This window comes from Pinus tabuliformis, chromosome 1_1 (genome assembly GCF_031772625.1).
Source record: "Pinus tabuliformis cultivar Carrire ecotype Pingquan chromosome 1_1, CPIR1, whole genome shotgun sequence".
Lineage (NCBI taxonomy): Eukaryota > Viridiplantae > Streptophyta > Pinopsida > Pinales > Pinaceae > Pinus > Pinus tabuliformis.
In genome coordinates, this window is record NC_142297.1 from 810,580,824 (window position 1) to 810,595,900 (window position 15,077).

Sequence of the window (15,077 nt, forward strand, 5' to 3'; positions counted from 1 at the left end):
AATGACTATCCCTTATAAGGATGTTGGCGTAGGATTAGTTAAAGATGCTGGTTTACTAGGAACTTTTTCCTTTTCCTCCAATCAACGCCATGTCTTCGTTTGCATCCATTCATATGATTACATCAGATACCATTGTTTACAACGATCCTTGTATCGTTCCTTCTGAATCTGAAATAGACTCATTTGGTAATGCTATGCCTTTGAGTCCATATGAAATTGCCTATGAAGCCGTGCAGTCTTTTACCGACCCGCGTTCAACCAAAATCGACCAAATGAATGTGGTCCGTGAGGAATCACTTTTCACGTCAACCTCGGAGTTAATGACGTTTCCCGAAGTTGTGTCATCTGACGAACAACTTTGTGAAGTCCTGTGTGTAGACGATTTACCATGGGAAGATCTCCATCATAGATCTTCATTTTTACCTGAGGATGATCGTTTTGAAAACGATTTCTCATCAATCTTTACAGCTGAATATGTCAAAGAAGCTCAGAATCCAATGGAACATCCTGATTCAGAGCTGAATTTGGGAAACATCTCTCGCACTATTCCCATTGACATTTCAGTCAAGCCCGGAATTGTTGAGCACATTCATATAGGTGCCTCGTGTACAGAGGACGAAATTCAGATATACAAGGCCCTATTTCAAGAATTCCGCGACGTTTTTGCCTGGTCCTATGAGGAAATGCCAGGAATTTATCCCGCAATTGTTGTCCATGAGATTAAGACTTACCCGGACGCTAAACCCGTCCAGCAACGTTTGCATCAGATTCACCCACGAAAAGCGGCTGCAATTAAAGCAGAAGTTGAGAAGCTGCTGAAAGCAGGTTTCATTTATCCGATCCCGTTAACGAATTGGGTATCGAATATTGTTCCGGTTAACAAAAAACAGGGAAAAATAAGAATATGCATCGACTATAGGGATATCAATCGTGCTTGTCACAAGGACAACTATCCAACACCCTACATCGATCAAATAATTGATGATTGTGCCGGCAGTGAAATATTTTCCTTTATGGACGATTTTTCCGGTTACAATCAAATCAATATTCTACCTGCCGATCAACCAAAAACAGCTTTCATTTGTCCATGGGGGACATTTGCTTATTGCAAATTACCTTTTGGGCTTAAGAATGCCGGAGCCACTTTTCAAAGGGTGATATCTTATGCGTTTCATGACATCAAACACATTGTGCAACCGTATCTCGATGATTTGCCCGCTCATTCATTACATCGAGCTGATCACCTTGTCCATTTACGAGCAATTTTCATGAGGTGTAGGCATTATCGTATACGGTTGAACCCACACAAATGTGTCTTCTGTATAGAAGTGGGACGATTGCTGGGTTTTGTAGTTTCAAAAGCCGGCATTCGCGTCGATCCCTCGAAGGTAGAAGCTATCATCAAATTGCCTCCTCCTTCGAGTCTTCGCCAACTCCAAAGTTTGCAGGGGAAAGCAAACTTTTTACGCCGATTCATTCCTAACTACGCCGAGATTACCAAAGGTTTTACCCGGTTTTTGAAACAGAACGCTCAATTCTCTTGGGATGAGATAGCTCAGAAATCTTTTGATGCGTTGAACCATGCACCGTTGCTGCATCCTCCCAACTACAACTAGGATTACTTTTTGTACCTCACCGCTGCTCATTCCACCATTGGAATGGTCTTAGTACAGGAAGATGAATTCTGAACGGAACATGTGATCTATTACCTTAGTCATACGTTAAATCCAACTGAGCTCAAATATTCACACGTGGAGAAATTGGCCTTGGCAGCCGTTCAGGCTGTCCAACGTTTTCGTCACTACATTCTTCTCCGTAAAACTACAGTCATTTCGGATTGCAACCCTATGATCTACATTTTAACTAAACAATTGCTAGGGGGAAAGTACTCCAAATGGATTTTTATCCTGCAGGAGTTCGACTTGGAATTTGAAAAATCTAAGTCTAAGAAATCCTTAGTTTTTGCAGAGTTGATGTGTGACTTCCCGCGTGCTGACACGGAAACTGTGGCAGAGGAACCCATTGCGGACGAATCTCTATTTCTTATCAGCACTTTAGATCCGTGGTATGGGGATATAATTGTCTATCTCCAAACCCAATCCTTTCGACCCGAAGTTTCAAAGTCGGAACGTCGGAAAATTCGATTCCAGTCCCAACAGTACAAAATTATTGGAGATACTCTTTATCATCGTGGGGCAGACTTGGTTTTCTGACGTTGCTTAACTCACGAAGAAGCTGAAAGGGTTTTGAATGACTGCCACTCTGGAGCGTGTGGCGGTCATATGTCTGGGTATGCCACAACCCAAAAGGTGTTGCGCGCTCGCTACTTCTGGCCGTCCTTGTTTAAAGACTGTATTATTGCGGTCCGGAAATGCCACAAATGTCAAGTGTTTGATCGCAAGATGTGCGCACCACCTGCTCCTCTCCACCCTATAATTGCCGTTGGTCCTTTCGCCAAAGGGGGTAGCGATTTTATTACATGTAACCCTCACTCGGCCGGGGGGCATGCGTATATCATCCTTGCGGTTGATTATTTTACTAAATGGGCCGAGGCGATGCCTACATTCGAGGCAGATGGCAAGACAACTGCAATTTTCATATTCAATCACATTATTGCTAGGTTTGGTGTCCCACAAGCGATAATCACTGACCATGGGCGCCATTTTCGAAACATTATGATGACAGAACTTACAGGCCAGCTTGGTTTGCGTCATGATAGCTCAACTCCTTATTATCCACAAGCCAAAGGTCCGGTTGAGTCCATCAACAAAGTTTTAGTTATCATGATCCGACGAATCATTGGTATTCATCGGTCGAATTGGCACAACATGTTATTTTCCGCGCTTTGGGCATACCGAACCTCAATGAAAACATCAACAGGGTTCACTCCTTTCCAACTAGTTTATGGTTTGGAAGCTGTGCTGCCCATTGAATGCGAAATCCCATCACTTCAAATGGCTGTCGAATTACTTCCAGCTACTTCTGAATAGGAGAAGCGCTTATTATACTTAGCTCAATTAGATGAGACTCGACGTGATGCTGCATTGACGATCGAGACTCATGCAAAACGTATGAAAGCTCAGTATGATCGAAATGTGACCCCTCGAAATTTTTCGGAAGGAGACCTAGTGCTATTATATGATCAAGCTAACGATAAATTAGGTGCTGGAAAATTCGTTCCTATGTGGCATGGGCCCTATATTGTCAAGCGAAAGCTAGAAAAAGGGGCCTATGAGCTGGTTGACTTTGACGGGGACTCTTTGGGTAAACCCAGAAATGGACTTTACCTAAAGAGGTATTATGCTTAAGTAATGGGTATGGAGATTTTAAGTTAGGTTAGGTTTTTCTTTCTAGCTGGTGTGTTTGTTAGTTTAGATAGTGTGCTTAGCTTAGAAAGTGTGTTTTTCATCGTTATTCTGCTTATCTTGGTTTTACGCTTGATGTTTGCAGATTTCGATGCCTCTCCAAACATACATTGGATTTGCTGACGGTGCTTGTCGTAGTACACGAAATATCTCTTTCGCAGCTTGGGTTATCTATTCGCCCTTTGACGAGTTAGTTTCTATGCATGGGGTGAGCCTCGGTCAAACAACAAACAACATTGTAGAATACAATGCAGTGATTGAGTTATTGTCTGAATCTATTTCGTTTGGGATTCGGAGTTTGATAGTGAGGTTAGATTCTGAACTCGTTGTATTACAACTTAATAGAGTGTATGCCATTAGAAATCCAGTGTTATTAAGGTTATTTTTGAGAGTGCGTCTCTTGGAACGTGAGTTTGATTACATTGAATATCAACATATTCCAAGGTCTTTAAATACATTAGCACATGCAATTGATTCTCGAATGTTAAATAGACATTTGCAATAATCATACATGTAAATTTAAAAACATTTTATCATACATGTTTAACAAGATAAGCTGGTAATAATGATATATATAGATAGGAGTGTGTTAAAAATACATCGTCTTCGATCATAGGTTGAAAAACACCTTATGATTGGCAAAAATGATAAGTACAAAAAACCAAAATGTCACATGTGTCTACAAAAACGATCATCCAATCACTGGTGATGATCTCTATACGACACCACTGCACGGGCTACCCTACACAAGAACCTTCTAAAAGGTCCTGGGACTCCGACTACATAGCGCTGAAGCCTGATAGTAATATCATCTATAATAGTCTCTGGTATATCTGCCGTCAGACGCTCTAGGTCTTCTTCCAACTCAGCTAAGGTCTCTGTAGCCTCGTCCTGTGGGACCGGTGCCGGTGCAACTGGTTGTCTCCTCTCGAAAGGCCGGAGATTGGTTGGACGCCATGGGCCTACATCTGCATTTTGAAAATTGTCACTGTCAGCTTTGAGACGATATAAAAACAAAAAAATAGATAATTTAAAAACTTGTGAAAAATGAAGTACCTGTATCATCCCACTGTTCTCCCGGTGGAAGAATCATGTCCGGATCTCCACGAAAATCAACTCCGGCATAAGGAAAATCTTGTATCGAAAAGACCTGGTCCTCTAACAAGTGAAAGTACTCCGAAGTAAATCGAACAATCTCCGTTCCCTCATCAGGATGACGGGCCAGTACCGCAACCCATCGCATCAATTTAGGCTCTCGGGGAGGCCCAACCTCAACAGTGAGCTGCTGTGGGATCAGCATCGGAACCCTCTCTAGGGCAAAACTCACAACTAAAGGCCCATAACCAAAAGTCTTTAATTGTCCATTTTTAGTCCTAGTCAGTTGGCCCTTTAAATTGGCCAACACAACATCACACCAGTTGAAAATGGTGCCCTGATAGCAATCAATCGCCATCCGCATTTGGGACCCGGTGGCAATGTGCAAAGCGGCAGCTCCGCAAAGTCTGGTAACTGTAAAGGAAATTACCATAAGTTCAGGTCGGGATATCTTTTTAATCTCTATCCCCCTCTCCTGGTTTTGATTATTACACCACTCTAGACGGAGACTAGCGATGGACTGGCCACCCGGCCTAGTCCCAGACAGAGTCAAGTGTTCGCCTCTCTTGGGAAAACCAGTGAGAAAGTAAATATCTGAGGGATCTATCTCGAGCTGGTGCCCTCCAATGTAAAAGCACTGATCCTGAACATTCCACCTTTCAACCAGCCACTCTAGAAATCTCACCTGGGCCCTCATGCCAGGTATGGCCCAGTATTTGTAAAGGTCGCATGCCTTCAAAGCATCAATGGATGGTTGGTGATTAATGGCGGCCAAATCAACATCTTCGTGTTCTCTCTCGCGCCAATCAAGCATGGTGGGAAATCTACACACCATAAAACATCTGTTAGAGTCCATAAAATTAAATTTTTTTGGCTCATTTTGGAGAAATGGGGGTTTGAAAATCCTCTCCGCGGTGTATGCAGCCCGCCTTTAGAGACAGAGCGTGTGTACGCAGGTTCTCTTAAGGCAAGCTGCGTACACCCGGCATTTTCCCAACTGAGAAAATGTCGGGGTACGCAGGTCACCAGTGGAGCACCTACGTACCCTGAAAAGCGGACCTTGAAACCCCAAGGCCTCCAAAAAATGAAACTAAGGCTTAAAAACAAATTCTAAACGGATGAAAATGCAAGGGAGCATGTTGTAGAATACCTGATGAGACGGTGTTCGATTTCGACGGTCGGATTCTCCGCAATGACCACGGGAAGTTTCTTGCCAAAAGCCCTTTTTCTCTCCTCAACAGTAAAATGGTAAAAGCCCTTTTTATAGGTTTCTTGAGTAAATAAATGTTAAATTTGTTTATTTTCCACCGTGAAAAGGTATTTTTCAAAGTATTTTTATCTATCTTTAAACAGGTATGAGTAATGTGTTGGTTTCTGTGCAGGATAAAAGGATTTTCAGGGAAAATTGTCATTTTTCACAAACAAAAACATCAGAGTCATCTTTTAAGCCCTTTTCTGACTCCTAAAACATGAAAAGATTGTCGAGCGTTTCTTTTACACTCGTTAAAATGGAATTAAAAGACGGTCCCCTTATAGCCCTTTTTCTGACCGTAAATACAGGAAAAGATTGCCGGATTTTTGTCGTTTCAAATTCGATACTGGAAATAAAACGACGTGTCCTTGATCACTTTTTACTTTTCAGGTCAAAGACACTAACTATGAAAGTACTCCTTGGTCGTAAAAAACCAAGCGGTTCTCTCAAGTATTATTTTATACTTTTTCGGGCTTGGGAGACACAAATTTAAGAAAAAATTCAACCCTGGAGTCTTCTTAAGTTTTTCAGACTCTCTAAAATTGAAAAACGCCGAGTTTCTCCTATACTGGACTCGTTAAAATTTCACAGTAAAGGGCCTGTTCGATTACAAACAGGAACGGACCACTCCTTCTTAGGGTTCGAATCTAAACTAAGTTGGACTCATCCGAAGGATGAGCTTATAATCAAGCATATGTTATCCTCCTCAAGCTTGTAAAAAATAAAGAGGTACTTGCCAGAAATGGTGGGGGAAAAGAGAGAAAAATTATTTGTTATCCTTTGTCTCAGAAGAAACCTTATCACCACTCCTGAACACGACACTTTTCATTCACCTGGGTTGGGAAATCCTTTGCCTCGCAGTTGATTGAACCACATTGAAAGTCTTCAGCCGGGTATTAACTTTGGGTCAAATGTCACCAAGCCATCTGTTGTGTCATTATGTGTTCAAGAGGTCGCTGCAAATAAACCATTCATCTGCAAAATACCTGTCATCCATCTTGACCATCCATGAGTCAGTCCTTACAGCTACATTTCTTCAACTTGATCTATGATTTCGTGTTGTGGGCTTGCCTACGACGGATCGCTTTCTATCGACATCAGCACATTATCTAGAAAGATGATCTAGAAATCGTCAGTACCTTGAAATCCGCATGCATCAATGGCAGATTTCTCGCCTTCGACGACAGTTTACATCATTGACTTTCGATCGAAGGATTCCGTGACATGTTCGACATCAGCGCATTCATTCACATCTCATGGATTGTACTGGGTACTTTGAGAACCATTGACATCACTGGTGGTCTCTCTCACACTTGTTAACAGTTTACATCATTGACTGGTAATCAAGTGGTTTCTACCATGCTCGACATCAACTCATTTATTCGCATGGATAGAATCGTACTATTTCGGGAAGTAGAAATGAAGACCCTGGATCTAGTTTCCACCATCCAGGCTGTGAGGAGTTTTGTATTCATTGTATAGTAGACTAACTATAAACAGATGGATGCGTCCATACTATGTCTACATGAGTCTATGATTATGATGTACTGCGAAATCATTCTTGTATCAGAGCAGTAGTTAGTTTGTTAGTTAAAGTTTTTGATCTGAGTATGGGAATGCCTACCTCAGCGATGATATGATCTCATACATGTATTTTGTGTTGAATACTTGCAGGTTCCAACCAGGCTCTCCACAAGATAATCCTTGAAATGATAAAGTACTTCACCCTTCCTAGATGATATGAAACCCTAATCTACTACAGGCTTCGCACTTTAGGGGGAAATCTGTTACACTAAAATTTGTCACCATGACTATCTACAGTTAGTATGGCTTCATCAACTGTCATACTATCCTCCTTGGCAAGTCTCATACCTCTGCTCCTCATGTCAAACTCCAAGAAAGAGAGAAAGTCCTTAAAAAGTCAATTAACTCTGGTTACGCAGTTTCTCTTAGCCTTACCTGCGTGTACACACCTCCAGTTCATAAAACTTGCGTACTTGTACACTCTGTCTATAAAGGGGTGGGTGCGTACTCCTGTAAAGGTCAAAAGGCGCAAGTTTCACTTCAAAAAAGTTACTTGTGGTCATTTCTAGAGCATTCTAGAAGATGGTTTGACGTGGATTGGGCGCCTCCAGATGGTTCATGCATCCCAATGAAATAGGAACTTATCCCATGAAGAGGGGAGCTATCCCATTGAAACTGGGGCTTATCCCATTCATGGTGGACCTGATTAACTTCCTCCAAAGCACTATAAATACAGGCATTGGGCCAGAGGGAGGGGAGGTTGAAAGCTGAAGATTCCTAAGGGTAGATGCTGCTGAAATTAGGACTCCCTTATAGAGCTTGAGAGAAGAGATTCCCATCCTTTCTTAGCTTCATTTGGAAGTGGGTGAGCTGATCAAAGTAAAGGAGAACTCTTGCTGGACCCTGGGAGGGACCTGCACAACACCAAGGCACTGGTTGTAATGGTTTCTTTTGTTTCCACTTAATACAATTAAGCTCATTTTTCTCAACAAGTTGTTATACATAATTTGTTTCATATACTCCTTGGTCTTTATGATGAATATGTTTTATTTTATGAGTTATTCAGGTGCTATGTAATCGTTTGCTTGTTAGTGAATGAAGGTTTCGAAGAGAAGGAGGAGCTCATCTAGATCGAAGAGGCTGGACTGCTACAAACAGCGTGGGACTTAAGGTATGTTTTAAACACCTGACTACTTGTATTCTAAATGCATATTTAGGGAAAGATAGTGTTTAATTGTCTTGTTTGTCACTAGAAAGCCTTAGCTTCTAGGGAGGTCGGTTTTGTTCGCAAAATTGACTCTTTCCGCATGAAAACAAGTTAATTAGTCATCTCGCTTTTAATTCCAAATTCCATAATTATAACAAAATGAAGGACATATTGACACATGCAGAAGCACATGAGACATGCCCACAATGACACATGCAGAAGCACACGACAATGTGACTGATATTATGATCCCTTTCCCAATAGGATGGGAAAACAGAGACAATGGATAAATGAAGAGATGAAACAAATGGGAAAATAGAGGCAATGGATAGACAAAGAGATGAAAATGGACATGCATACAAGTTCCCTTTCTTCAATGATACTCACAGATAGGAGTTGGAGTTGTTCAAAGCCAAGATAGATTTTGGGGCATTGCAGCTTTTGGGGCATTGCATGGGAAGTAGATTGGTGTTTTTTCTGAGTTTTGGGTTCTGCAGATTGAATTTGGGCAAATGGTTTATGGTTAATTGAGAGTAAGAGCTTCAGTTCGAAAAGGTCAAGTAGGTTGTGTTAAGCTAAGAGTGTGCCTAAATTTTCAATGACATCTCTATTTTGATTAACATGATTTTAGGGCTAGTTTATGGCATGGGATTGAGGTCGGTTTTACATTTAGACATGGCAGTCTGTGACTCCCACCCGAACACTGGAAATTCGAGCTCCCCTTTAGAGCATTTTCTCTCTTTTGTGTATGCAGTGAAAGGCACTCTATCACCAAGGGTGCTTGAATCCGTCATTCGAGGGGCAATGAAAGATATAGTATTAAATTTTTTGATGCCAAAATGGAAAGTCCATCGGAAGGAGAAGAAAATGGTAAGTCTCCAAAAACAAAATCGAATCAGAATGATTTTTCGCAAACAGATATTGACATTTCCCAAGATGAGAGCCCTTTGGTTGATGAAGAGAAGCCCTGCACGAATTGTTTTCTCACTATTGTAACACAAACCCTTCTTTTGGGAATTTCTTGCAAGCCATTCCAAACCATTTTAGATCTGTAAAGAAGTGCTTTCCAAACCATTTTAGATCTGTAAAGAAGTGCTTTGGAAGGCATACTTGTGATACAACTAGTGTTGGTTGCAATCCGATGGAAGAAAGAGACAGGGGTAAGACTAAGATGATGGTCCCATTGGTTTTAGCCTAATAGCGCAACATCCACAGTTGAGTAGCTCAGTCGAGTCAGCTCCTGCTATTACTCGCATCAGAGGGTTTGTCATTTGAACTGTTTCTAAACCTCTTGTTGGAATACTGTCTTCAGAGTCAGCTAAAGTTGGAGCAGAAGCATGTCAAGATAAACAAAACAAGAGTGGAAACAGTGGCGATGGCCTGGCTTTCATTGTAACAAATGAGAAAAATGATTTCCCTGAGAATAGTTATGGGCAGTACTTGGGACTGTTCAACTCTACTATGAATGGGGATTCAAATAACAGATTGGTGTCAACTCCATCGAATAACAAATTGGTTGCAGTGGAGTTGGGGATTCGAATAATAGATTGGTTGCAGTGGAGTTCGATACCAGAAAGAGCAATGCCAATGACATTCGAAGCCAGATCCACCACCGGCAGTAACTTCTTCGAAGAGGTGAGGCTAGCTTCCACCACCTTGCTTTTGTATCCATAGCTAGTAACCATTCCAGTTTTATCTCACCTTGTTCATTGTATCTCACCGCAGAAACACAGCCGACTCTGTCCACTGTATCTCATCTTCGAGAGGGTTTCTTTACCACTCCTACTGCTGAGCAAGGACAACCCATATCAGAAGCACATAATAAGAATGAAGAAGAGGAAATGGAAGCAGTAAGGACAACCCATATCAGAAGCACATAATAACAATGAAGAAGAGGAAAGGGCAGATAATAGGAAGCTTACCTTCGGATACATACCAACTGAACTGAGCCTTTGGGTGCATCTTTGCTTCTACAAGTCTGTCGGGTCATCATTTCAGTCAACTGCCTATGCTGCTGGTGTGACTATAGTATGCTACAGAAGCCACAAAGAAAGGTAATTATCCTTATCCTTACATTTGAATTCGGTTTACACTTGAATTCAGTATCCAACAAAAATTCGGTATCCATATCCACAACAATTAGGTATCCATAGTTGTTGTAGAGACATTTGAATTTCGTATCCATAACTGTTGCAGAGAAAGGTAATGGTAGCAGTTTCGGTACCCATAGATGTTGCAGAGAAACTCTCCTCTAGCCATGCGCATCTTCATGCAACCCTCCTCTCCTCTCGCCACACTCATCTTCATGCAGGCCACACAGACCACCTGTCTGTCTAAAATAAGACAATGTTTGTCTCCACAAAATTTGATATCAGTGAACATCCCAAGCATTAGGCATGCATGATATCAGAGAACATCCCAATCCCAAGCATTAAATGCCTAGCATTAATGCTAGCATTAAGCTAATCTATAGCTGATCTATCAATGATAAGAAAAACATAAATATATATAACCTAAATTTTTGCCTCCCCGCCTCGAGAAGAGACCAAATAAGATAGTAAATCACTATGTATCTAAAAACTTTCATTATAATCCATGAACTGATGGTAACAAAAAACTCACATACAATGCAATTAATATTAACATCGTGGTTTTCAATTACTATAGTCCCTAAACATTGCCCGATGGCAGGGACTAATAAACCTTTACACCATATTTCACATAATACCATGCAAATTTATAAATGCTAGTTTATCGTTGGTAACGGAGGGCACTATTGTGGCCGAGCCACCGGATATGACGACCTCTACCCTCCCTTTTTTTGTCGTATAACAAACCATATTCAATAAAATTATGTGGCAATCATTTCGTAAAAAGCACATTAAATTGGCCTAATGGTAAGGCATAACGATGATATTGGCCTAATGGTAAGGCATACCAATGATATCGGGGAGATTTGAGCTTTGACCCTCACGAGGACCTGCGTTGGTTATTTAAATTTTTCTAACCAACCTAGGGCCATGTGTTTCCATCTCATAGTGCCACGTGCTGCTCAACCATTGACCCACATGTCACTTCTTGATTAGGCCAATTGCCCTCCAATTGTGCTACCACTTGTTGAGCTCCCATTGGTCCACATGGGCACCTACCATGTCACCTACCACATCAACATTGACTTTGAACTTTGAATTTGAATTTCTTGACCAATTTTGACAAGAACGTCAAAATGTGATTTTCCCTTCATGCAGACTCAATTTATGCCCTTTTAAGTTGCACCACAATCAATCTTTCGAGCTCTAAACAATGGATCCATTTACAAGGAATTTTGATACATTCAAATTTTAAGCATTTTAAGATCCACCTAGATCACACCTTCAAACAAAAAGAACTTTTGGACTCCAAAATTTGTACAAACATAAAATAGACTCATCTCCCATATTCCTCTACCCACTTACTCGACAACAACCCAAAAGAAATTTTATGTGACATATAAGTGATTTATACATGACATCACTTTTACAAATTTCCCAACTATGGGGATATGCAACATGTGATTTACAAATAAATTTGCAGCTTTCAACTAGACAAATAATCTACCCACTTCTTACCCAACCAAACTAGTGAGTTCTATTTTTGTAGATTACTTCATTCATGATCTGCTTTAGGAATGGTTATAGTGTACTCCGTTCTTTCATCGGCCACTTCCTTCACAAGTGATTGTATAACCTTCTTTTCCTTCTTAGCATGAGGCTGTGAATGAAGTTTCTAGCACTTTTCAATGTAGTGGAACCTTATATTGAAAAGGGTACAAAAATTATTGTGCTTGCTTTTTGGCAACAAGGCCTTCAAACATGGAAGATGGTCTTCCTTCCTTGTTCCACTTTCAGATGACATGTTCATTTTTTGGATCAATACTTTCCTTTCTTTCCACTTGGATACATAGTGGTTAGGTGCATGATGAAAATTAAAAGGAAACATTTTACACAATTTTTTATTCATATGATCATGCTTATTATAATCAAATAAAGTGTTTGAATAATCATGGTAGTTATACCTTTCATGGTTTTCTTTTGGTCTATGAATCTGACAAGGCGAACTTGACTGGCATGGAAAGCTTGATTGGCAAGGAGAACTAGACTTATTTCTTCCTTTGAAAGGCTCCTCTCTCGTAGGAGATGTCTTGCAATCATCTTCACCATCATTACGTGACAAAGACTCATCTCTTTAGAGGTGCTTTACAATCATTGCCACAATCATGATGTGATAATCCGTCAATTTGTAATTCTTTTTGCACGAATTCCACATTTGTAGAAATCCTTGTCTCTATTTTTTCTAAGCATTATACAACTTCTTCCTGGAAATATCCCAACCCTTCATGGCTAGGTCGTGTCATTACCTCAATAGGTTTAATGATACCTTTACCATTAATTCCAAGATCCTTGTCGTTGTATCCCATCTTGGTCAACAATTTCATACTAATACCTTTGGTATGTTTCTCAAATGATGAAAATAAGCATTATCATTATCATGAGAATGAATTGGACTTGAACATGAAGTATTTTTTACCTCCTTTTTTGTGTGCAACATTTGGTCCTCTTCCTAAATTTTATCCATCTCCTCCTTCTCTACTGTAGATGAAGTGGTAGATGAAGCTTATAGGAAACCACTCTTATGGTGCAGCACATAGGAAGTATTCCGCAACTGATAAAATGAGAAAGAATCAATATTCTCCTGATAAGGTCCATATCCTTTATACTCACCATGACCACAAACTTGTCTAGCCTTGGAGGGAATTTTTACCACTTCAATAGCATAAGATTCACCATTTTGATCCTCGATAGAATTCTGCGACATAAGATGTAACTTTCTCTTCTTGTCCTCTGTAGCTTCAAGGAGTATCTTAAGTTCCCTATTCTCCTCTTGAAGAGATAAGTTAATCTCTTCCAATTCTTGGAGCCTTGCATGATTTAAACTCTCACCCATGCTTGCAATATAGTTAGACTTGCTCTAATACCACTTGATATGAAAATTGAGCGTCAATGACACTATACAAAATCTAAATTTTTAAAAAAATTTGGGTATTTAAAATGTCTTAATTCTTACGTGTTCAAGTATGAATAGTTAAATTAAATGAACTTGACAATATAAAACAAGCATTCCATACTCAACATAAAATTATGGAGAAATGTTAGCAAGGAAAATACCAACGCAACAAGAAAGTGATAAGGGATTTTTCCCTACTTGGACTATGTCTCTAGACCTTTATTCAATATTGGGGTAGCCACTTTATTGATCTCAACATCTATATAATGAGTACATACAATATTTATCAATTCAAAAAAGGTCTCTCTCTTTGAGTGGCACTATATCTCTTACAAAGAGATGTTATCCTACACATAAATCTTATTCAAAGAGTCCTTTCACTCAAAAAGCAAAGAAAGTATATCAAAAGGACACTCTCACATGTAGTGGCAACAAGTCCTCATGAATCTTTTGCTTGGAATCAATTCATACTCATCATCATCAAGGGTTGTAAACATGGTTGATCAATACATCAATTTTCAAGCTTCAAATTGAAAATATGACACTTCCATGCTCAGAAGGCTCAAAAACCCCTATTTAGGCTCTTATGGCTCTCAAAAAGGATAAGAGATGATAAAAATATCCTCCCTTTACCAAAAGCACTACTAAACTTCTCAAGAAAACACCTGCAAATGATTCAAAAATGAAATACATAGTGTGTTGGTGAAATCAGATGGAAATTTTAATGTTTTCATGTTGCTCAGATGAATCCAAAACCCCTATCCTTGCTTTTCTAACACTAAAAAAATCCTACAAATTGCCAAAATCTCCTATTTACAAAAAAAACGATAAACTGCTCAACATAATGTGCAACTAACCATACAAAAAAACTTCTTCAAAAATGCTTATTGCTGGTTCCAATAGATTTTGCTCAACTCGAGGGACCTACTGCAAATGGCGACACTCAAAAACACCAAGTACAACTCCCAAAATTAGCCTCCAAAATTTGGTAGGTCATTGGCTATCTCAGCACAAAAACATATTCCTCTCCATAAACAATACAACTCCCCCTTGTGGCACATTAGTAGAGTTTTAAAATAATATGGTGGAGGTCGGACATCAAACCCGCCTCCCCAAACTCATGGTCCATTTAGTACATATTATAAATGTATTGTTATGATTTTAAAAGCCATAACTCACCACATTAAAAACAACCCAGACATCATACCATATATTCATTATACATTAAATAAGCCACCCTCCACGTAATATATGCCACCACCATATACATTCTATATATACTAATACATCTTTACACCATATTTCATATAACACCATGCACATTTATAAATGTTGGTTGCTTGTTGGTAATGGTGGGCTCTAATATGGCTAAATCGACGGACATGGCGAGCTCCTCCCTCCTCTCTTTTTTTGTCACATAACAAACCTTATTCAATAAAATGATGCGGAAACCATATCAAAGGAAAAAATATTTAGTTGGCCTAATGTTAAGGTGCTACAATGATAGCCAACAAATTCAAAGTTCGATCCTCACTGGATCATGTGTTGGGTATTTAAACTTTTGTCAACCAACTGAGAGCCACATGGTGCT